This window comes from Pelodiscus sinensis, chromosome 2, assembly GCF_049634645.1.
Source record: "Pelodiscus sinensis isolate JC-2024 chromosome 2, ASM4963464v1, whole genome shotgun sequence".
Lineage (NCBI taxonomy): Eukaryota > Metazoa > Chordata > Testudines > Trionychidae > Pelodiscus > Pelodiscus sinensis.
The window spans coordinates 106678204-106704315 of NC_134712.1; the positions used below are offsets into that span (position 1 = coordinate 106678204).

Genomic DNA, 26112 nt, shown 5'->3' on the forward strand with positions numbered 1-26112 from the left:
GAGAACTGGTTTCCTCTTTTGTTCTCCCCAGGTAAGTTCTATTCAAGTGCTCATAATAGTCCTTAGCGGTCTGCTTAGCCATGTATAAAAATGCCTATTACCACCCATCCCGTTTAGCACCAGGAGCATGGGGCACTGAACAGTGTTTCATAGGACACAAGGAAACAATTCATAAAGTCAAACGGGAGTTCATAAATTGTACTCCCAGTCATCATAGGGAGTCTGTCCCTTTACTTCAATAATAATGCTGTTGGGATCCACTTCTATGCATAGTGAGGGCACCAGAGACAATCAGAAACTACCTCAGCTCAGCCCCTCTTCTGCACAGAAACATATAAGAGAATGAGAGAATAATTATGCATCTTAATTAACTATTTCGATGTGTTAGGATAATTTAAAAATAATTAACATTAATACATATGAAATACATTATCGCAGCATGCAAACAAGAGAAAAGCATGTAATGATGTTGACCAACTTTTTATAAATGTCTAGTGAAAACTGCAGTGCTTTACACGCTGTTTGGAACAGGAACTTTATTTACAATAGATTTGCACAGTACATAGGACAATAGGGCCCCAGCCTGCTTGAGACCTGTGCATAAAAATGCCTATTGCCACCCATCCCGTTTAGAGATATAATATAGATGTTAGAGAATAACTGCTTGCTCGGTATACACAGTATTGAAACTTCAGTGTCTTGAATGCTGTTAAATGTTTTCTCTCCTAATTAGCAATAACAGCAGTTATTCACTGTAGAATAGCTCTTTTACAGACTTCATTAAAAAGCACTTAGCCATATTTGTATCAGACAAAATGCAAAACGCATTTGTTCCCCTTTGCCTTCAGAGGACAAATCTCACTGGAGAGTTAGAGTAGCTTCAGTAAAACAACGTGTGAAAGGGTCAGGCACTCCCTCCTGAGCAGAGACACTGCCTGCCAAACTTTACCTTCTTTACTTCTGAGCCATTCCCTTGAAAACAAGGGAGTTGTTGTAAATAAAATCTTGGGTTTAGGAGGCGCTTAAGCTTGTGCCCATGAGCGGCCAATAATATTGACAAGGGAAGGCACAGCCTTCCCAAAACTGCCTATATGCCCAACTGCCTCAGGCTGGGGCTACTGCCGCGGAAGGCTAGGGTCACGGCCCGGCAACCCAGTTCCCCCAGCCACCAGGGAAGGCAGCCCCGCTCAGTGGGAGAGGGATGGGGCCATGGCACAGCAGCCCAGCTCCCCCTGGCCACCAGGAAAAGCCGTGACTATGGCACGGCAGCAAGGCTCTGCCTGGCTACCAGGGAGGGATGGGGCTGCAGTGCAGCAGCCTCGCTTCCCCAACCGCCAGCGAGAGCTAGGGCTGCAGCATGGCAGCCCCAGCTCTCTACATGGCCAAGATGGAATAGGCTGGGAATAGGCAGGGCTTGGCTCCAGGGGCAGGGCTGGGCCTTGCCTTCCCTAGCTGGGCTTTCACCTGACGCACATGCTTGTGCCTAACTCAAAGCATACTTCCAATTAGACAAACACTTAAATACGTCACTGCAAATGTTCCTAAAGGATTAAAACACAATTAATGATTGTGTTACCATAATGCTGCCGCAAATATATAGGAGGGTATATAAAGATGAAGATCCTGAGGAGCTGAAGTGGGGCAAATGCCCCACTCTGGAATAGAAAAGGTTAAAGCAGGCCATAGGGAGCCTGCACAAACCCCAGCCAATCAGGAATGAGCGTATTAGGAGCCAATCAAAAGGCCACTTGCTGGAGCAGCCCTGATATAAGGGAGTGCTCAGCAGAGCAAAAATGAGTATCTCCCAGAATGGCTAGGGAGAAGGACTGGCTGCCTTAGGAGCACTCAGAACAGACAGTGTTGGGCAAAGTCGGGAGAGGCAGATGGTGCTCTAGCCTGATAACAGCCAGATTGGGCTCCTGATATAAAGGACAGAGAGGGTGTATGGGCTACAGGGAAAAGAGGGAGTAGAGGGGAGTGGAAGAGGGCAGTTGGTGGCTCCACACAAGTGTCCCTGAGCTAGGGTCAAAGTTTTAAGGGGCCTGGGTCCCTTCCCTCTGCCCCACTGGCTGCTTAAGGCAAGGGCTACAGTTTGCCCCTGAGGGAGAGGCTAGACTACTTGCTGCAGTTAACCACGCTAGCGCAGGGCCGAATTGATAACTAATGGTTCCCCTGGAATGGTGGGGGGTCATCAGGATTGGGACAATGCGAGTCCAGAGAATCGAGGTAACTAAAACAAGAGTGATGACAGGTGAGACAATCCCAGAAAAAGGCACATGGTTGGACAAGTGGGCTAATTCCTAGAAGGACCAGCAGGAGGTGCTATGGGGGTGACTCTGTTACTCCATTACAGGAGCATATTTTGAGAAACAAGAGAGTATGCATAATTACTAACACACATTGAGTAGTATAAGCATCTTTAACAAGATGGCAGTTTTCATATCTTCAGTCACCTATTCTAATGATTGTTTCCAATGACTTTAACCCATTGGTTATTATGGTAAAAGTCTAGAGCCTCCCATGTCTGCCTTCCTACCATTTTGATCAGGTTGCCCCCACATGGTATTTGTATCTTTTCCATGAACAGTGACTGCCAAAAGAACATTGTGGAACGAGGACATATCTATTATCTCCCTCCCTGCTGCAGCACAGTGTGTGCATAGGGTACATTTGGGGGCCATGTTTTTATCAGCATTTTTTTTTCCCTCTTTCCCCTCTCCTTCTTTAATGAAACTTTCATTCAGAACAAAACCACAAACTTTTAGCACTTCCTTTATGAGATAGGGACTCATCTAGAGCACATGAGGGAGTATGATTTTCTCTTTTGTTTGTTTGTTGGGAGAGCACGAAAACCAAGCAACATACTGTTCTGTAAAGTATGACAATATGCTCACTATGATGTGCTGCAACTGGCTGAACATTCACTATGAGCTGATTTTTCAATCATTATACTGGTGTTACGTCCCCAGTAACCCCTGCTGAAGGCAACACAGTCACTCCTGATTTACACCCATGCATATCAGTGCAGATTTTGGTTATTCATTAGTCCTTTCAGCATCAGTCTCACCTCTCAACCCACCGAGCCATATTGCATACAATAGTACAGTGCAGCCCCATTACTCCCATTGCGCAAACAACCATATGAGTCCACCCACCACACCGTCATAGAAGCAATGTTTCACTAACAACATATGCCACCTTTCCTGGAACACAAAGTAATGGGGGGGGCAGTCCTGATGAGTTCCCAGAGCTCTGTACTTAAGATAAAGATAAAAAATTAACACTCCTGAAGCCTCTGAGCATGCTTTGATTTTTTGTTGATGTTTCTCGTTTTGTTTCTATTTCCTTATAAAATAAATATATCTTTAGAATCCCCATGGCTGACACTAAATGCTTACAGGAGACCAGATGTTTGAGTTGGTCCACTTAAAAAGGCCAAATTCTCTGCTGGTGTTAAGAAGTGCAGCTTCACTGACTTTAGTTGAACTATGCCAACAAAAAAATTGACCTGATATCTATATCTAGACCAAGAAAATACATAAATACTTTGGCAGCAGAAGCTGTTTTAATAATATGACATTTCTGCTTTTCAAAGAGATTTTGTGAGGAAGGGTTAATGTCTTCTCCTTTGAAAGATGATGTTACAGCTGCGGATGACATCAGATTTTCTGCCATACTGGGTTGTATCAACACACAGGCAGCATCAAGGGAAGGCCAAGCACAGTTTGGAGCTATAATGAAAAGGATGGACAGAAATATCAAAATAAATGACATCATGAGAGATTTCCCCATCATATGGTTGTATTTAAAAATAGGAATATCTTCAGAGATTATTTAGAGAAGTGTAACAAGAGCACATGCTTTAAAACAGATTGAAAGAACAAAAAGTCCAACACCCTCTAAGCCAAATTGTAACCTCAATTATATGTAACTCTCTTAACATCAATTGAGGGCACAATCTAGGACTTTGGTTGTAAATGAGGTCTCTCTATCTTTATATTTTATCCTACAAAGCAAACCCAAAGAGAAATAGGTTCATTAACAGAGAAGCCATGTGTACATTTTCATTTTCTGTTGCATGTACACAAGGCTATTTAGTCTCACCAAATGTTACTATTAATTATTATAGAAAGAGTGACAAATAGCAATTTAGGAAAATTTATCTGCTCTTTTTCTGTGAACACAGAAATCCTGAGGTAATTTAAATTAGGCTCTTGAGTTGCAACTTGAACAAAATAAATTGGTTTCAACTCAGCATAACAATAAAAGATTATCATTGTCTATTTTAAGCCAGAACATTAGAGAAGGAGTATTGATGAGTTATTTTTCCAAGCAGAGACAAGAATACTTTTCAGTTAGCAATATTCCCGTTTGATCTCATTCAGTTAATTACCTGGAAGCCTGTTTTATTAACTCTCAGGGGGGCTTGCTTGATGCAAACTTTACCTTGCTTGCAACAGCTGCTTGCAAAACACATACCTGTTGCAGAGTTAGCACTAAGAAGTTGGCTTCAATCCTAACTAAGTAGTGTCATCCAATGCAAAATCTGGATTGATTAAGCAGCAGCAACTCCTACAAAAGTCTGTGGGCCAACAGTGACATAAAGGGAATGAAATTTGATTAAAAAAAACAGATGAAAATGGTAAAGTAATATCTCTTGAGATATTTGGGGGCTATGCAAAATGAATATAGATTTACATGCTGAAGGGCAGAAGATGGAGAGTAGCAGGATAAGCCACAATACCCCTCCTCTCATGCCTGCTTATATTAGGGGTTGTCTTCAATGTTAACAATGCTGTGTTTTTAACCTCATGGTAATCACCATACATAAGCTATCCTGAGGTAAAAAACCACAGTGAAGTCCAAGCACTTTAGTTTTGCCACCAAGGTCAGGCCAATATCCTTGCCCCTGTTGTTTTTCCGAATAATTAACCCCACCCTTTCATGCTTTCTGGTAGGGACATCATTTGCTATAAGGTGAAAGGGAGCAGTTGTGCCCCTTCCCCTGACCTTGGTTTGCTCTCCCTTCCCCGGCAGATTTTTCATAAGTTTATATGCTTCCATGCTCCATTATGTCTTCGGCTATGTCCACACTACAAAGAAAAGTCGGAAAATTATATGCAAATTGCAAATCACAATTTGCGTATCTTTTTCCACTTTTCTTTCGAAAGAGGCTTTTCTGAAATTTGGCGCATCTACACGGTGCCAAATTTCAGAAAAACCTCCTCTTTTGACAAATCCCTTCTTCCTTGTAAAAAGAGGTTTACAGGGATGGCGAAAGAGCACATCTGCTTTTCCAAAAAATTTTTTGGAAAAGCAGACGCGTTCTTTGGATGCAGCATAGCTTTTCCGGGATACCTAAAGAGCTGCAGTCTAGACATAGCCTTCCACTCCCCAACTGACCCTCACAAATGTTTCTGCTATGACACACCTGCCTTCTGATAATATAAACTAACTTCATTTTGCATAATCCCTGAATAGCACAAATGATAGTACATAATCGCGATACCAGTTTTCTCCCACCAAATATTTAACTCACAGCACCTTTATATCATGGCTAAACTTGGCCCACATTGTGGAGGGAAATGCTGTTTTGTATCTGTTTCTGCTCCACAGGAAATCAGCAGTCGCCATTGACTTCAGTGGCAGCAGGATCAGGCTCTTATGCAGGAAATAAAGTCTGTTCATTGTACTTTTGACATCGTTTCCATTAAACAGATGTTGGAATTTACTGTTATTCTACTTTATATATATTATAGCAAGGACAGATCTGTGAGTCTGAACAATTAGAGAAACAAGGTGGGTCAGGCAATATCTTTCATTGGACCAGCTTCTGATGGTGAAAGAAACAGGCTTCCAAGTTCACATGGGGAGGAAGAAGAGCTCTCTGTAGCTTGAAGGCATATCTCACTCACTAATAGAAGCTGGCTCAATAAAAGATATTATCTCACTAATATCCTGAGACCAGCATGGCTGCGTTCCACAACACTACATGAAACAATACTCGAAACAATCAGGATTTAATTTTTTTAGTAGAGAAAAGTACATCAATGCGCTAACTATAATTCCAACCCTTTAGAACTGAGATGGCAACTATGGCCCATGGGCCACATCCCACCCATCAGACCCTTTAGACCAGCTCCTGCCAGAAGCCGGCCTAAATCCCAGGTAGCTCAGCAAGCATGGGTGGCTAGCCTCTGGCCCCTCTTCTTCTGCCCCCCCATGCCTCATAACCTCAGCTCCCAATGCGTGGGCAGCACACTCACTGCGCCACCAGCCCCACTGCTGCAGGTGGTACTGCTGGGTGGGTGGTCAGGAGGTGGGGAGCAGTGAAGTTGGATGGGGGCTGTCAGGGGTGAAGAGCAGGAGAGGTTGGATAGGGGGCAGAGGTCAAACAGGTGGGGGGGTGGAGGGATTAGATGGCAGGGAGACTGGACAATGCCTGGCTGTTTGAGGAGGCACAGTCTCCTCCAGCCTTCCCTACCCAGCCCTCCATGCAATTTCCAAACATGAGGTGCCCGTCAAGTCAAAAAATGTGTCCACCCCTGCTCCAGAAAAACGGTGTAGCCACTGTGGAAGTATATCATCGATTAGTGGCCTTTTCCCCCACCCTCACAGCATGGACTATGAACCAATGTCCTGAGAATTTACTTCTAAATCTTCAGAGTAGTTAGTGCATGAAAGGGTTTGTCATGCAGCTCCCATTAATGTCAATGGGGGAATCAGCTGCTAAATCTTCACACCCACTTTGAAAATGTCACCCATTACTACTGACCTGACAGTTCCAATTTGCAGAGTTTTTTTGGAGCTCTTAGAGCCCATTAGGCAAATAGAGAACATTTGCTTCGACTACAACATTTTTTTTCAACCTCAAGAGCAAGCTGATGAATACTTACTATTATTATTAGAGCATCACAGGCATTTATGGTACTTTTCAGACAAACTGAAAAAGGAGTAAAGCTAATTCCTGGCCCCAAGGAACTCTGAGAGCCCAATCACACTCTCACTAAATTCAATGGCAGAGTTCCAGGTGAGTACAATGGGAACTGGATTAGCTATCAATCCAGTAAATAAAGAGTGGGAGTAGGGGGTATGGGAGGAGTAGGATTACAACTGCAGAAGATCATGCAATGTTTTTTTGTTCTTACATAAATATCTCGGCCCTTTCTCTTTGTTTTTTAATTAACACTGAGGATGCTTCCCCAGGATGAAGGCTGGGGTGAAGATTGGCAATAGAACTGCCACTTTTGTAGTGGCATTAAGAAATCAGGCCTTCAGCTGGTTTTTGTATAGCTCCACTGATTTACACCAGCTAAAGGGCTTCCCCAAACAGCCAGGCATGGCCCAGTCCCTGCCCCCATGCAATCCCTCCACCCCCTAATTCCTGGGACCTCGGCTCCCTATCCAACCTCTTTTGCTCTTCACCTCTGACAGCCCCCCAAGCATATAGCCTTTTCCTATACTATAAAATGTTTCTCTTATTAACCTCTCTCTCGTGCTATACCACAGACATCACATACCCTTTGGACAGAAGTAAAGTTCACTCTTCTCTTTAATACTCCATTTCTTTGCACTCCCTTTCTGAGATATCCGGTAGGATAAGCATGGAGCCAGGAAGTTCTGAACTCCAAGCCCAGCTCTGCTACCACTGACTAGGACAAGTAACTCACATTGCTCAATTCTCCATTTGTAAAATAGGGAAAACACACCCCTCCCTCACATGTGTCTCATGAGGATTATGCAGTGTAGTTGTAGCCATGTTGCTTCCAGGACATTAGAAAGATAAAATGGGTGAGGTAATATCTTTTATTGGCCAAACTTCTGGCAAGAATTACTTAGCTATTGTTTATAAAGCATTTTGAAAATGTCATAGGATCACTGTTATCATAATATCAGAACAGTCACTTCCAGCTGTCCATGGTTTTTAATTTTTCTAATAAAAGAACTAACCACACCCACTACAGAACCTTTATTTTCAGGGCTGACAAAGGGCCCATGGAGCCATGGGCATGGGCATGGGCATGGGCATGTATCTGGTGCAGTTCATGAACTCCCTGGCACATGTCCTTTCTGTGGCAAGAGGGAGACTCTGGTACACATCTGTGTAGGATCCATCAAGTTTCAGGTCCTCTTCTGGATTCTTATCTGCACGTCTCCCCATAACTCCTCATTTATGCATATTCCATTCATGGCTTCACAAAGTCACAAGACCTCCTTGACAACCTCCTTCTGGCACTGGCAAGGTGGAAATCCTGGTGTGCACCAGGAGGAGGACACTGGATGGGAGGGTGCTCTGAGATTGTGTGGCCTATTTCCGATCCGTTGTTCAGTCACACTTCTAAGTGACATTCCTCTGGGAGGTGTTCACTGACTCCTTAGGTGCCTCTGAGGAACAGTAGACGTTGTTGGGAGATTCTCTGCTTGAGAACTTTCTGGTTCCCTGATTTTTAATAATTCGCCTTCACTCCCTTCCCTGTATTTTACTTGTGTTCTGTGTTTAATGACCTCTCCCCTTAGTTGAGAGGGAAGGGTTTGGGTGGGCTTATGCCCCTAGTCTCCTAGCAACCAAAATAGATACAGAGGGCCCACACAATACACCCCTTAAGCCTGTGGTTCTCAACTGGTGGTCCATGGTGACTTTTTTGGTGGTCCACAGGAACATTGTCCAAAGTTACACAGTGTGTGATCTGTTAGTAAGAAATAAATTTCAAACCAAAAGGTTCGTTGTCTGCTCTTTTTTATCATGTCTCAAAAAGGAGGTGGTCCACGAAAATTTTTTGATTGGCCTAGTGGTCCATGGACTGAAACGAGTTGAGAACCACTGCTTAAGCCCTTAAAGAGCACATAAGGCCTTAGTCAGCCCTCATTTTTCCATAAAGTGAAGCACTCCCAGTCTCAACACATTTGTCACACACACAGCTGCTCATATACATTAGTCTTTGCTCATCTGCACCATCCACGGGGCAAGTCAGCCAACCACATTTTAATGCAAGAGGATTTTTGTGAGGCAAACCATAGAAAAATGATCAAGGAGCTGTTCTGAGGTATATAACAATGACATCTACTTTCATTAAATGTATTTGAAAACTAAAACATTCTTGGATTTGAAGGAATCCTTTCACTACTGAAATGATACTAGAACAATTTGTTTTAGCTTCAGGGGGAAACTCCCCATGTAAGCACAGTGATACGAGTTCCACTGCAGTATGGAGTAGACTAACACAGCAAAAATTCAACTCCAGTGACCCCTCAATTATTGAAGGAAGGCGAACAGATCAAAAGCCACAGAAACCCTTTTCTCTCTGAGACTCACATGTCTCACAGCTGGTCACAGAAGGTCACGAGTGGATGGGACATAGCCAAATGAAGGGGATGTAGATACTTTACATTACAATCATCTTCCATCAAACCCTGGAGAAATTCCTGCAGGGATTAGTCCTGACCCTGCGTCAGCATTAACATCTGCAGAGTTCCACTCTGTACCTTTCACTTCCTCTCAAGAGAAAGAGTCTCATTCCCAGGGCCCATCAAGGAAGTGTTGGCTGTATGGACACTATGGACATTAAATCAAAATGGAGTCTATAGACTAAGCTGAAATCAAAATGGAACCTAAGAAGACCTGAGAGACTTTTGCCACCAAAACCATCAGTTGCACACAGTACTATCATGCTGCACACGGCACAAAGTCTGCACAAGGACTTCTAATTTTGCACTCAGGACGCTATTCCTTTGCAGTAGAGACGTTTGGTGTTTTCCCACGTAGGGAGCTTTAAAAGAAAGGACCCCGAGAGGATCAGGTTGGTTCGTGTTCCTGTTCATTGGCAGTTTCCATCTGGAGGAGATTTGCTGTGCTGTTATCGGAGACAGTGGTGAAGGCCGGGACCAGCTTCATGACAAACCAGACCCCAACTCCACCACTGCCAACAGGGTGCTCCGGTTCACTGCTGTAGCGATTCCTCGGTGCTGTGGACCTTAGCTACCTGCCAGACCAAAGCCCACCACCCAGTCAGTCCTTCTCCAGTTATTGTGGTGAAGGCCCGCTCCGGAGACAAGAACTGTTCACCATCATGGTGTGTGTGTGCAACTTACCATCAGCTGTTGTCATAACATCGGCAGATCATTACTGGACTCCTCAGTGTTCCTCCCCTGAGGCTACCCCAAGCCAACGGGCAGAAGGTCCTGAGTCTTGTGCAGTCATCAGACATACTGAGTATAGAGTCGTCCTGTTTATTTTGCTGTTCTATCGTCTATTATATCTGGGGTGAGGGGCTGGTTTTATGCAGTGTTATAGCCTATGGTTATTGTTTGTTGTGCTATCTGTTGTATGCTACAATATATTCTTAAATTCTTACATGTCTCTGTGTTTATTCGGGCTGGAAAAATCCGCTGGTGATAGATATGGTGATTTCCAGGTCGGACCACCTTCTGGGACAAAGGCATTTTACACCAATTCAGATCAGGCCCCACTAAATTTAGCTTGCTAGTGTGCCTTTGCTAGTAACAGAAGCGATAGCAGCACAGCACTGTGCTTCTAGTTCCATAGAACAGTGCAGAAGGACCAACTTTCCCTGTGGATGCTCCAACATCCACAGTATTTCCCTGTCAGCCAGATGTCAGGACATCCGTGCAGCCACATTCCTGCCCTGTCTGCAAGATGTCAAACTCCTTCCATCCTGACATCACACAAGTACGAGATCACAGAGCTCCCCATATTTCTCTTTTCTCACCCCACTTTCTTCCCAAGAAAAGGTAATGATATAATCAGTATACTTCATAGCAGGCATTAGAGCTTTGAATTTGGCCTTGCACCTTCTAAGGTCAGTGGGAGATGTGCCAATGATTTTAATGGAACTAGCAGGCCATTTTTTGGTTCTCAAGTACTCTCTGCAAAATCATAGATCTAGCTTGCAATTAGTGCTGATTTACAGCTCGAGACAGACCAGTATTGGTCGGGCTGCCACAATTCATACTTGAGATTTGCCAGTAAAGGCAACAATTCCTTTGATCTTCCTAATAGAGAGAATGGTAGAGACACAATTAGCTTTCCATCTAATGGTTCTGATAAGTCTGAAAGGGGACTGATAGGACAGGAGAGAGAGAAAAGCTCTAGGCTTTGAACAGAAGGGTCCCTCAAATCTTGCTTGCCTCACACCATCAAAATATTTAAACTCTCCTGGTTCTGCTCCTAAACATGCTAAACATACATTGAGGCAGGCAGACCTTGATATAAGGCTGAACGAGTCCCTTCTTTGGAATGGATGGAGGCATACGATGAATAGACTTTTTTTTTTTTTTTTTTTTTGGACTGAGAAACAGCTTGACTTTCTATCGGATGCTTAGAGAGACAAGGTGGATGAGGTGATATCTTTTATTGAACTGAAGCTGGTCCAATAAAATACATTTCCTCATCCACCTTTTCCCTCTAATATCCTGGGACTCAGATGGCTACAACAACACTGCATACATAGGTAGTTTGTGCGTCCTTAGGTCAGTGATTAGAAGAACATCTCAAGCAAAGGGGCCCGCTGGCCAAATATGACTCTATCATGAAAGGCTGTGTCTACTAGGTTCCCATCTGATTTGTAAAAAACAACAAATGGTCTGGTAGCACTTTATAGATTTTACAGTCTATAAAGTGCTACCAGACCATTTGTTGTTTTTTTCTGTAACAGACCTACTCGGCTATCCCCTGAAGCATCTGATTTTTAGTTCCTCTTGTATCTGCTCCCCAACATGGTTAAAACAGGGTTTGGTTTTGTGATGACTGAACCATGCTTGGCTTATAGGCTACCACCCCAAAGCATACAAGGTAGCTAGGGATGGAGAGTGCAAAGGTGGCCTTTGTGCTGCCTTGAGCTTGGGCCCACTGTGTGCTGATTTGGTCCTTCGGTGTAACTCAAGGTACATTTACACTGCAGACTAAAGTTGAGTTAAGATACACAACTTCAGCTACGTTAACTGTGTAACTGAAGTTGAAGTTCCTTAATTTGGCTTTTGGCACTGTCTACACAGCAGGAAGTCGAAAGAAGAACACTTCCTTCAGCTTCCCTTACTCCTCATGAAATGAGGGTTACAGAAGTCAGAGTAAGAAGCCTGTTATTTCGAAATTATTTTGAAATAACGGGCTTGCTGTGCACTCTGTTATTTCAAAATAACATATGAGTTTTTTAGAAATAGGTGTGCAGTGTAGACATAGCCTCAGAGCAGTGCAATATGATTAAAAGATGCCAGCTACCAATTGCCTCATGGGACTGATAATGCAGCCACAGCTCAGCAGGGTGTAAAGAAGCTCCAAAACGCACTAGTTCCGGAACCTCCTTGACTTTCAGCAGCAGGATTGCTATGCTGGCATCCCCAGAAAGTGAGGATTTTTCTATAGTTTGCTAGACTATAGTTAAGCAGGGAAAAATTAATGACTGGCATCAAGAGGGTCTTTGAACTATAGACAATCACAGAACTAGTTAAAAGCTGTTGGGTGTCCTAAGCATCTGATTTGCAGGTTCAATTGAAGGAGCAATTAAGTCCCTTATGGCAAGGCCTAATTGGAAACTAAGGCCACTAAACTAAGGTCTACACTATGTGGAACATCGAATTAAGATATGCAACTTCAGCGACATTAATTACGATGCTGGAATCGATGTATCTTGTTTCGAGTTTCCTGTCTGCACAGCGGGAGGCCAACAGGAACAAACGTTCCCATCAGTTCCCTTACTCCTCACAGAAGCAGGAGTACCAAATCCCAATTGGGTCACCCTCTGAGTTCGATTTATGGAGTCTGAAATGTAAATGTGCCCTATCTTATTACTCTTTAATCATTAATCTAGGTTAGGACAAATTCACACAGCAGAGAGTATATTTACATTACTACATACAAAGCCTATTCAATCCTGTTGAGAACTGAAAAGATATATCAAAAAGGTAAACAAATGAATCTGTTCTCTCATTTAAAAAAAACACAAAAAAAATCCAAATTCCAGTTTGTTTTAGTTATAATAATCTAGGCATAACATTTATATGAGAACATAACTATAACATACAGCTATAAGTAAAACAATATGTGTATTCTTGAATTATAGAGAAATAGCTTGCCAATAAGGATATATTTTAACCTAATGAAAGATGACCTGAAATTGACTTTGTAGTTACAACTCGATTACTTATAAAAATAGGAGGTGGGTGGTGGGAAGGCAAGAGAGGGGAAGCAGTGGTTGGGAATAGCTTATATCATGTGTCATATTGATGTATTTACTTTGAAAAGTTTTTTTTTCCTTTTGATGAATAATAAAAAACAATACAGTAACAACTACTTTCATGCCAAGAAAGAAGATTATCTAGGGATTTTGGATCTCATATTCCTCTGTTCTCCAAGCCTTGCAGTGTTGGAAAGCCACATTTTAAACTGGTGAAACTAAAACAAATAGATTGAAAAAAGAACTGCTTTTAATTAAAAAAGAAAGGCACCTCGGAAAAGAAGTGCAGTTATAACAGAACATTGATTAGCTCTAAGGCCGTAAGGCGGTGCATCATGCAGAAGGCAGGTTACTTCTGTGCTCACCATCAGAGCTAAATCATCTCTGAATAGACATTTTAACCATCTTCTCCATTTATTTATTTTAATTATTAAATTGAATTCAGTGTTCATGAAGGACTAATAGCCTTGTCGGTTGAAGTGATCTATTTGTTACATTGGGCAAGTCACAACCTCCATGCCTCAGGTTCCCCTCCTGTGAAACATAGGAGGAGATGCCTCACTACTTTGTTGTGAGAATTTGTTCTGAATGTTTGCCAAATACTTGGAGGTGTCTGATGGAATATGATTTAAAAACATGCAACAGGGAAGTGGCAATGCATGTTTTCCCTGCATCACCCTGCCAGCTTGCGCCAGCTGCCCCAGAGACACTAGCTCTAGGATTGAGACTCGTTTGCTCACTGAGTTCTTGCTCTTTGTTGAGACTGCCAATTGATGCTTAACAAGATGGTGTTTTCTGTGCAAGTTCATTCATCTAATCGGAAATAGACTGAAACCAAGAACTCATTTCACTGCAGCTTCTAAATGCCTTCAAAGTTATCCTGATGATTCACAAATATCTCCTTGGATTCTGACTTCACATTCCCCATCTAATTACCATTCTAATTTTGGCCTCTTCCCTGCCGTGGCTCCAAGAAATTTCTACATGTGTACAGGAGAACAGGAGAATTCTTCCCTTAGTTCTCACATCCTCTGAAACTTACCTTATCCTATTTCCCAATCATTTCTCTCTTTTCAAATCTCAGTGCAAAAGATTCTCATTAGAGTATGGCTGGTTTGGTGACTGACTGGCTGACTGTCTCTCAAGGATGCTGCATTTCTGCCTTTTCCATGTATGCTAGGGCACTTCCTTGAAAAAATACCCCAGCCAAATACTTTCATGGTTATGAGGCAGCCAGCTCATGGCTTGTCCTGGTTTCCAGTTAATCTTGAGACTTTTAGAAAAGCTCCCCGTGATATACAATGAAATATTTATTATACGAATTCGAGCAACATTTCATACCTTGAAAAAACAAGATTGATGTTTATGCAGTGCTTTCTTTCCAATATTCTTCTGCCACACAGTGTTTGTAATGGCATCCTGACAGCATAGACCCAAGTTCTTGCTTAACTTTCTCAGCTGGACCTGTTCACAGCATATCTCAGGACTAAGATTTACAGAACTCAAAGCAGCACTTTGTTGCTTGCTTTTCTTAACTAACTCAACGAAGTCAAACAGTGAGGAGAGAAAGGAAGGACATATACAAAGCTAATACATGGAATCAAGCCTGATTATATAAGATTTGTTTATAGTTATTACTTTTATTGGAGAAAATGAGGTTTAAAAACTAAGATGAAGCTGCCAATGCAGTGTTGGCTAAATGTGGAATGTAATCAGCCTCCATCTTTAATAGAGAGAACTGTGTGCACTGAGAATGCAATGAGCCATGCAGAAGGCCACCCTTATCAAGATGGAGGCTTGCATTACTTGTTCGCTAGATTCACGTCTCATATAACTGCCTAAACATAACCCTCTCATCTTTCCGAGCTCATGTCCCTGTCCTTGTTTTGACTTAGATTAGACTTTTGGGGGCAGGAAATTCCTCTTCAATTTTATTATAATAATATGTGGTATGTACACATGATGTAAGTAATAACTAGCAATAATCACATGCTGAGACCTCATTCTGCTATTAAAAATGAAGACAGCTGCAATTTGTTCCACGTTGTAAACTGGGTATGGTCATCAGGAACCATATTTTTGACAATGATTTTCACTGGTACTTACATGCTTTGTTTTCAAAAACATTTTTGTTTTAAGATCACAGACCACATCTATTCACTCCATTTAATCATATGCTATTTTTACTGTATTTTCTTTTATAGGGAATGTTGGATTTCCTTATAATCTATTCCAGAAGCTAGTTCAGGCCTTCTAAGAGGGAAAGCAATAAGAAAACTCAATAAATTTCAGTTGTCTTCAGGCTATGTGCAGCTCCAACAGAACAAACCACTTCAGATTATAAACGCAATTTTCTTTGTTTTACCTCACAGTGGATCTCATGTAGGAAATCTGTTTAGGGGGAGCATGCCAAATACTCCAGTGTTACGGTGCAGTTGAGATTAAGTAGGCTGTGAGTTGATACTTTGGTCTTTCAATGGAAGAGGATGATCTTGGCAAATTTCTTTGTGAATAACAGATCTCAGAGCAGTCTGAAAACCCTATAATCCCAAGTGAAAGGAATTTCTGGTTGGACAATAATACATAGTGGGCAGTGTTCTCTCTAAGATTTTCCATCTGTGAGTGGAGTGAGTTTTGTCTTGTGCACCAAAAGTGATGTCTTGTGCACTTGTTTGAATGTGTGCCACCGTGGCACCCACTAGTTACGAACAAATATATATGTAACCCTTCTGCCGGGTAGGCCTGGCAGTAACCAGGGCTGGGTTCAATATCTTGGGGTCCATCTCACATAGAACCGGCTCGAGCCCCCACCCAGTAATCTGGGAAATTCACGCACCCCTGGGTGCCTCTGGGAGGCAATGCTTCCCCACTCGCAAGCACTGAGTCTGAGTGTAGGAAAGAAACATTTAATGAAACAGAGAGAGAAGTCATACGGCATTAACTTGGGGAAAACACCACAAACAGAGTTCATAACCCAAACATGAGCCAAGCCCCCCCCCCCAGCCAAGAATGGCCCGAAGTCCAAAGAGTCCGACCCCCCAAAAGTCTCTGTCCCTGGTCCACACCACCCAGAGTCCCAAAGTTCACCCGCAGGGTTTCACCTCCCAACCTGGGTAGAAATGGGGGTGGAGGGATATATAGGTGTCACCTTATATGAAACTCCGCCACGCTCCACCAGCTGTCTCGTCCCACGCCACTGAATGCTCCGCTGGGCGCCTGCCGCTGCTCCTCATCTGCTGCTGCTGCTGGTCGCCGCTCCTCGCCTGCTGCCGCTCCACGCCACGCCGCTGGTCACTGCTCCTCGCCTGCTGCCGCTCCACGCCACGCCGCTGGTCACTGCTCCTCGCCTGCCACATCTCCACACCACAGTACGGGTGGCCACTCCTCACCTGTTGCCACTCCATGCCACGCCACTGGTCGCCGCCACTTTACTGGCTGCAATAGGCCTGGCTCTCAGCCAAACCAGTGATTTCAGCTCTCAGTGATTTCAACTCTTTAGCCACCAGCTGGACTGGCAAATGAATCCAGCTTTCACTGGACTAGCAAAAGAAAAGTCTCCTCAGGGAGTCTGCTTTAAGTCTGTCCTTAAAACAAAGGGGGAAAGGTGCAGGCTGGGCCAGTTTTATAGCTCACACCTGGCAGGTGTGAAGCAGGCTAACTCAAGCCCTTTAACCCTTCCCCCCAGCTCAATTCACTCAACTCTGGAAGTGGGGAGGCTTGTTCTTCGAGACCTCTTACCATGATGGTGGTGTCTCTCCTGCATGCACTGGTGGCATGTTTTACAGTTCCCACATTTAGGGGTAGCATGCTTAGTGACCCCCACAACAGTCCCAAATTATTTACAACTCTCCACATTCCATTCCAACACTGACCTTCCATCAGCCCTGGCTGAATGTGATTTACATAGACACACATCGGATTCTCTACTGAGCTGTATTTAAATAACAGTTAACAGTTAATAACCTTGCAGAGCTAAACAATTGTAGTGGGCACACCCACCCCTCCTTTTAGCTGGCTGATAGCAAGCAGCAGTTCAGCCCCTGCTTACATATAGTTATGGAAGAAAAAATACTAAAACAAGGAATAATTAACAAGGATCATGACCCTGCACACACACCCCTAATAACCTATCTTGGCATCCAGTCTTGCTCCCACCCAGCCTTGCTCCCACCATTCCTGCATCCATGGGCTCCCCAACCCCTGTACCCTCATCCTGTGCACCTTTTACCACTACCATCACTATTCATTGCTGGGCATCTTGAAATGGCATGTAGAAACAAACCTGGAAGGAAAACCTCTCACAATCTCTCTCTCAACTTCCTCTAAAACTCTAGTATGAACTGCTCTCTGTTCAGGGCTCTTGAGTTTGCCTTGAAAGTGAACGAGTCTCCCCACTCTGCCCCACACCACCAGGGAGCAATTAACCACTCAGATTTCAAACTAGGCCGATCAAAGCTTCAAGGGTTGGAATCTCGTGACCTTTACGACAGCCTCAAGCAACAGATCCATGTCAGCTGCTTACCTAGATACCTATAACTCAGCTGTGCAGACACTATACAGAAAGCAAAGTCAAAGAACCAATAGCTAGATCAAATGCACCACACATCATGCTCTGCTGCTACCTCCAAGCAGAGATTCCACAGGGATACCCTCGGGAACACCTGCTAACTGTCTCTGTTCAGGTGACAAAGAAATACTCTATCTGCTCAGTGAACAATCACATTAGGTACCTTTGACAGAACAAGTGGCTTGGGATAGGTGGGCATGAGAGGAATCTCTGCATGGGATCCCCACTCAGAGCACCTGGGAAATGCGACTGGGTGGATAGCACACGGGTAGAGCCCTGCAAATCCTCGGATATCCACCTTAAATCTGTGGGTATCCACAGATATGGATGTGGATATCTGTGGCTCATTTTTGCAGATATGGATGTGCATATAAATGTTGCATTTAGAGCTCTACATATTTGCAGATAGCCACAGGCTTCCACATCTGTGGGAGCAGAGATCTGTGGCTCATTTTTGTGGATACAAATTTTATATCTGCTCAGGGCTGTTCACATGGGTGCAAATGAAAGCATTTTTTCTAGAGAATCCTTGCCTGCACAGATGGGGAACAAAAGGGGGGCCAAAGAGAGGGAGGTGGGGTGAGTTCAGTAAGTCACTCCCCACAGGAGCAGAAGAAAAAGGTGAAGGGGTGAGCAGGGGCAAGTGCAGTCTCTCTCAGGCCACCCCACTGGCATCTGGGAATGAAATCCCCACTCTCATCCCCTCGCCCTGGACTCCCCAAATCCCTGCCTCTAGCTGAGGCAACACACGCCCCTTGCCCTGGGCCAGGCGGCCATTACGGTCTTTGGGAATCGAGCTCAGCTACACCAGCATTCCACCGCTGAGATCTGAAATACCCGCTCCCTTCCCGCACAGAACGTCCCACCCCACTAAACAATGACCGAGGTCTGCACACGCCCCTCCACTCCGCCTATGCAGAGGGTGGCTCCCCTCTCACAAGGACCGAAGATTAACCCGCAGTTAGTGATGGCACATCTAGAGGAAACCTGGAGAACTGCAGCTCCTGCCCTGCCCAGGGTGCTGTGGGGCAGTGTGTTGGCCCAGCTGTGTAGCACCAAAACCTACCCCCACCTCCCAGCTTACCATGTATCCCACACACACATAGAGGAAGTTCCCATCCACCACAGCCCAGTGGCCACTCCATTCCTCAGCCACACAGCACTGTTGAAGAGGAGGAGGAGAACCCTTTGCCATGTTATGAAAGGGGGGGGGCTTAGGAGGTAGCTGCTCCGGTGACTGTCCCCTGTCATCACGTTCTGGAGCACCACCTGCTTGCTGCCACTCAGTCACCCTCTGGCAGATGGAAAGCAGAGAGGGTTCAAAGTGTGGGGAGTCGTGAAAGAAATAGCACAGCAGTGCTCCCTGCTCCCTCTCCCAGCCCAAATCAGGCAATTTCTGTGTGCTCACATGGGAGGGAAAGAAGGGGGGCTGTGGGGTTAGTGCGGAGGACCGGCATGAGGTACAGAGCTGGGGGGCTCAGCTCTATCCAGCTGGGTGTAGTTTGAGCTTCCTATGCAGGCCACATAGTGGCTGCCCAGCTACTCTTGGGGCAGGGCAGCTGTTACCCGCACAAATTTCTCTGTCCCTTCCACACTTTAGGGACACACCCCTTTACCCAGTTCCTAGGGCTCAAGGTGCAGCCCTGTTCATTTACACACCCACCCTTACCCAATTCCTAGGGCTCAGGGCGTAACTTCCTTCGTGTTTGAGGGATCTTTTGCCACTGAAAGAGCCTTACACAGTAATATTCTTATCCTCCATTTATTGACAATTCCCAAACAACTAGAATACCCATGCTAACCACACAGTGTCATGCTCACCAATCCTGGTAAAAGCAGGCAGACTTCCCTTGTTGGCCAGGCAAGGTCAGTCTCTCTGGATCTTTGGGTACATCTAGACTACAGGGTTTTGTCGACAGAAGTTTTGTCGACAGATACTGTCGACAAAGCTTCCGTCAACAAAGAGCGTCTAGACTACATTCAATTCTGTCGACAAAGCAAGCTGCTTTGTTGACAAAACCCTGTAGTCTAGACACAACCCTACATGCAATAACACCTTCTGTCGACAGAACTCTGTCGACAGAAGGCGTTATGCCTCGTAAAATGAGGTTTACCAGCGTCGACAAAACTGCTGAGTTCTGTCAACATTATGTCGACAGAACTCAGCGGTAGTGTAGACACAGGTATAGTTTTGTCGACAAAAGTCCACTTTTGTCGACAAAACTCTGTAGTCTAGACACACCCTTAGCTGCTGCACGTCACAGTCATGCAGAGGAGGTTGTGACTTGGAGGTGAGTTAATTCCTTCCTTCCTTCCTTCCTTTCCCTTTTGCTCTTCTTGCTGGTCTCCTTCTTGGACCCCTGTTTATATAGTATAGTGAAACTTGAGTCCTGCTTAGCTATACCGTAACCAATTATTTTAATATAATTTTACTAACCAATCATAACATACTGTAACAGAATTACCTAACCAATCATACCCCGCCACCTTAGTTGATTTACACCTAGCAAAATTAATTATACTGCAGACAGAAACAGTTACAAACCAGGCAGAGATCACACTAACAAACAATAGGAAAGTGAGGACAATAATCATAGAATGAGGATTCCACAACCTCAACTATTGATAAGCAGTTTCTTACCAGACGAAATGCTGTTAACTAAGTTTTCTCTATCCATCTTGATATCTGTTTCTTTATGTGGTGACAGTGGGTGCCATTAGGACAAGGTCACCTTCTCACAGCCTACAGTGACACTATTTTAATGCAATTTAGATGGAATGTGAGTATGACACTGCAGGCTTTACAGTTAATGGCTGCTGCTCTTCAGTCTGGCTGCAGAAGAAGGCTTTAATTTAGGCCTACCAATATGGCTACAGGCCTTCCATCATGATTACAGAAAAATCATATTGTTACAGTGGACACTCAGCTCATAGTGCTCATCGTGGAGTAGAAGTCGGCTTTAGTTTAGGCTCTCCAATATGGCTACAGAAAAAACATATTGTTACACAGCTATCTGCCACACGGCCCCACTCCCAGGAGCAACTGGGGTGTAGCTACATGGCTTTGCTGAGGAGGTTGGTGGGACATACATTTTTGGTGTACATCCACACAGGCACAAACCTTAGAGGGAACCCTGATCGTGGGTGTTGTTGATGGTAGATTCGTTATCTCTCTGTCAACAATGAAAATTAAACCATTTCCATCGTGATGCAAAGTGGTAGGCTAGATGATTGGCTAGAAGTTTCTTTCAACTCAAATGATTCTGCAATAAAGATTGCAGAAGTGACAGTTGCTACAAGGGGGAAAAAGGGATATTGGGTGTTATGTAGAAAAGAGGAAGATGAAAGATGGTGGCTCTAGAGTGAAGAGATGAGCAATAGCCAACCATTGAATGTGCTGGGAGGAGACTGACACAAAAAGAGGAATAGGGCTTTTTATAGCAACTCTAATTTGATACAATTTCCTTCCTGCAGTAGGCTCTCTGGCCTATTTTGCAAGTACACAACACCATGAATGAACTTTCTTTCGTAATTTTTGGCATTCATGTTTAAACATTTTGTTCACTGTTATGTCTTTGCCTTCCAATGGTGTCACAACGCAACCACTCGCTTTTCTCTGCTCTATTTAAGCCTGTGAGGTTATGGCCAATACATTCTTCTTTTCCTGAGTCAGCATCTGTTTACTCTGGATGCTTTAATCGGGTTTGCTCTTTTGGCTGCAAATCTTTCTCTGTCCATTTCCTACGCCTGTCAATAATAATACCTCAGGAACTGGGCATCAATTATAGCTATCAGAGCTATGTCAAAAGATATCTGACTCTTCATTAGAGTTACTGCATTTTCATATCTGTTCATACTGTATTTCTTTAACTATCTACAGATTTGGGAGCATGTTAGTTCTAGAGAGCTAGCAGAGGGAAATGATCTTAAATATACTATGCAGCATATTGCTTGCTCCCTTTTAGCCATTGTTTAGTAACATTTTTCCATTAAAAATACATCTGTCTTTATCACACACATTGTTGCTTCATTGTGACAGATGTATACCCATATGAGGGAACCATTTACAACTGTGGTTATGAAAAGGCTTCAAACCCAATCCATTTCTCATAAAGATCCTTGGGATAAAAGGAGGATTAATGTTCAAAAGTAAGTTAAATGAAAAACCGAGGCTGCTCAGAGGGAGATGTTAAAGACTGACTGGCACAAAAAAGTTCTTTCTGGCAAACCTCTGGAAGTTCTAAAAGAAAGGGGTCAAGCGTCATCTGCTTAAGTAATGGTCTCCAAGGCAAAGTATTGGCTGGCCAATCTTATTATTACAATGAACTATTATATGTATGTTCTATAGGCCGAATGCATCAATTATACTGATCATGTGGTTTCTTAAAAATGCTTAACTTGCTTTTTCCTCCTATGCAGCATGATAAGATATATTATAAATTAACACAATGACATACATGAACATATTTTACACCTTCTCACCTCCTTTATTTTAGGCTTCAAGGTTTAATGATTTAATTAAGAATGATTTACAAGGAAACCTTTCAGATCTGAGGGAGCGCATGCCTTTCTCTCAGAGAGGTGCTAGTCACCAAACACAGTTATGCAGAGCTGAGAAAAAGGCATTATCAGTCAATACAAAAATAATAATTCATCTTAGACTAGGAACTAAGAATCTCAGTGCAATGATACTTTTAATAATAATGCATTTTTAAACCACCAACATTTATTGCATGATGTAAATCAGAAAGTTGAAAATGGTTTAGGTTCTAGTACCACTATCATATTATTGGCCAGGAATGTTTTGCTGATAATAATAATTAGAAGCAATGTTCTTTTATGGTGAATAACTTTTAACTGTAGTTCACGTGAATGTTCTGACAGACCAAAGTATTTATCCCTGTCTGATTATTTCCTCAGAGCCAGGAGATAATTGATGAGTATTTGGAGACCTTATTCCAGGATGACCTCAGCACAGAATCCCACATCTTCACCTATATTTACAACTGGATCCAACGTTATTGTAATTACTGCTTGAACACTAACAAAGTGTCTTCTTTCCATTTTCAAATCTAAGAGTGACATCCACCTTGCCTCAGATACATATGGTCTCATTGCTTTAAAAGATAAAGCTGTAGTACAGGCACCCACAAGTGCAATAGCAACAGAGCTTAACTGGAGAGTAGGGTTAAAGCCATAATGTTTCTGAACAACCCTGCTATACTAGTGGTGCTGCTCTGTACTCACCACTTCTGTCTCTTCCTGGGCTGCTTTTCTCCCCTTTGGCTCTTGCACAAGTGCGCAGAGGTTGTAGGACAAGAAGTTCTCTCCTCCCTGCATTGCATGTTGCGTGCCCTACTGGAATGGAACGAATAATCATTTAAGAACTTAATGCAATGAGGCTATCAGATTTAAAACAGAACATCATTACATTGTTTTACTCAGCAATACTCAGGTTCCTTGCTGGGAGGGACAAAGTACCCAGATTTCCCATGTGTCTTCTGTCCATTCCAGGAGGAGATGGTTTGCATTTGGAAGCTACTGCAATAGTAGAAGATAGGGGGAAACTGGTAGGGGGTTTTTTAAACTCCAAATGGTTGTGAAAACTAAGAAAAGCAAAGAATTATTGACTTTTTTTGCTACAGTGAAAGACTCCAGCAACAGGAGAGGGCTGAGGCAGCAAGGAAAAGCTCCAGCAGCTTTCAACTGCTGGAGTCTTTCCCTGCCAAAGGCAGCTACACACTGTTTGTGTACCCACTGCAGTATGAGCACAGCCTGGTTTTCACTGTGGCATGTGGCTATACATACCCTGTATGGTACCGCCAAGCTTAGGGTATGTTTAAACTGCAGCTGTGAGTGAGCCCAAGTAGACAGACAAGATTCGTTCCAGTTTGAGCTAGTGAGCTAAAGTTAGCAATGTGCACACTGCAGCCTGGCTCAGGCGAGCTGCCCAAATTTGGATCCACGGGCTCAGGCTGACTTGGACCTGTGTATCTAGCCAGAGCTGCTGCCCACGCTGCAACATACATAGAGCCCTATGCAGATACAAAATTTGTATCCGCATCTGTATCCACAAAAATGAGCTGCAGATACCTGCATTGACATCCATGCATGTGGATGCCCACGGATATAAAGTGGATAGCCGCATGGATTTGCAGGGCTCTAAACATACGCACAGCAGTGAGGCTCACTACCTGGGCTGCAATGTAGACATGCTCTAAGTTGCTGTGCCATTATCTGTATCATGGAGATAACAGTACTTCTCTACCTCACAGGGGTGTTATGAGGGGTTCAGATGAGAGCCAGATAAGTGCCTGCATTAGGGATGTTAAGAAATGAGTAATTCATTAATCATGTAGTCGACAAAATTTTTGTCAACTACAAAATTAGTCAATAAGGGGTAGCATTGCTACCAGTCTATCCCAGCTCCTGCTGCATCCGGCAACTACCTCTCCTGCGGCTCTGCACTACATGCACTTATACTGCAGAGTGACAGCAGGGTTTGATATAGGGTCCTGGCATGAACCAGGACTGAACCATCCTCCCTGTGTGACAGCTCAAAAATTCACTAGCGGGGGGAAGGAGGGTAGTGTTGCATGTAGTTGATAACGCTAACCGATAAGCACCCGCTTATTTGTTAAGCGTTTAGTTGAGTACACTGTTACATCCTATCTGCAATATGCATTAAGATTATGAGGTTTACTTGTGTTTTAGCTCAGCATGTCACAAAACATATCCCATGAAATCTCTTGTTGTGGTTTTGTTATTCCACTTATAATAGAATTGACAAGGGTGGCAAAGGCAGCCATTGGCAGATATCTAGGTCCTGTGTTCAAAAAGGACCTCTGAATTTGGGTGCAAGTCTCCAAGAATCCATCACAAGGAGTCTGGGAACAGCATAAAACTTTGGGAGCCAGTTCCCCTGATGAGAAAACAGGTTGGCCCTTGTCTCTCTCTGCCTCAGAACAGGCCCAAGGCACTGAACACTGAGCTGCAAGCTGAGCTGAAAGATACCACAGAACTGTGTCACTGCTGTGCCTTCTCCCACGCAGCCTGGAAGGCATAAAAAGGAGCTGCTGCTTTGATTCAGGAGCAGAAAGAAGATGCTGAAATACTCCCTCTCAAGTGGGAAATAAAGGAGACAAACCCTTACTAACACTTGAGGTGGAGGATCCCCTGCACCAAGAGATGAATATGGATAGAGACTCTCCTAGGTCATGTCTTCACTTGCCATGCTAAAGATTGCACTAGCACTGCCACTGAAATTATTCCTCCTCCTAGCAACCTATTCAATTTATTATTTCAATTAGTCCCCGCAGTGGAGCAATTACAATTAAACATACATGAGTTGGTGGCAAAAAAAAAAAAAAGCCAAAAAGGCTTGCTACCTATAGCTCATCTTATCCAACAACAAATGCAAGTAGAAAGTGTGCAAAAGGAAGTGGAAACACCTTGGTGGACAATCCCAGAGGATGTTACCCTACACCCAGTAGTCAAAAAACTTAGTTTAATTCTCATGGCAATACAAGCCATAACAATAATTGCAGTAATGGGAAACAATGTTCCTTCTAATCTTTTTCATCTATGTGCAGAATAATTTTATGTGCACCAAGGCATGTGCAAATGTGCACTACCAGGAGAAACAAAAATCCTAGCAGTGGACGCTCTGCTAATCAGCCTGGCAGCATTTGAATCTCTCCTGAGTGGTTGTACAAGCTCTCAACCTTCAGGGAACACTGATGGGAATGTGTTGCTACATGCAATGTCGAACCAAAAAAGCCAAATTACAACACCAGGTTAAAAAAAATAAAACTAGCTATCGACACTGCCACTGTAATAAATAATCATTATAAAAATACTTATTAAAGTTTTAAAAGCAATTGTTTTTACTTAAATAGTTTGTAAGGGCTTTTGGACAGCTTTATTCCTTAAAATGCTGTAAGATGTGTCAAACCAAATGTGTCATGAAACAAGTGTTTAAGGTATGAACATATACACGTGTGTATAGTTATAACCCTGATCAAATGCTAGCTCATGGACCATTTAAGTATAAAGGCCTCCTTGTGTCACGCACAGGTTATAAAGCACAAGTCTACACTCCAGTGGTGCTGGAAAAAAAATTAGGGTGTGGATGGTGAGCTACGCTCTCTCACCCACCTGCTTTACCTCGTCCACACCCCTCGCCCTCCTGGGCTGAGGCAAGATTGGGGATGGCTGCAGAGTCCTGGACACAGAGCCAATGGTAAGGACGCAGGGGCCTGAAATATAGCTGCTGGGTCTCTAGGCAGCAGTGCAGCCCCCACAGTGGATCCTGTGGGCCAGTGACCAATACAATCCCTGAGGCACCAGGGCCAG

The 26112-nt window shown here is 43.6% G+C and overlaps 1 long non-coding RNA gene across 2 annotated transcripts in view; it reads right to left on the reverse strand.

The window, feature by feature from the left end:
- Window positions 1-26112, reverse strand: part of LOC112545567 (uncharacterized) — a 528724-nt gene that overhangs the window by 438399 nt on the left and 64213 nt on the right. For both annotated transcript variants that reach the window (XR_012901638.1, XR_012901639.1), the window contains one exon: window positions 23005-23115. This is a non-coding gene — a long non-coding RNA (uncharacterized LOC112545567). The remainder of the gene's footprint in view (window positions 1-23004; window positions 23116-26112) is intronic.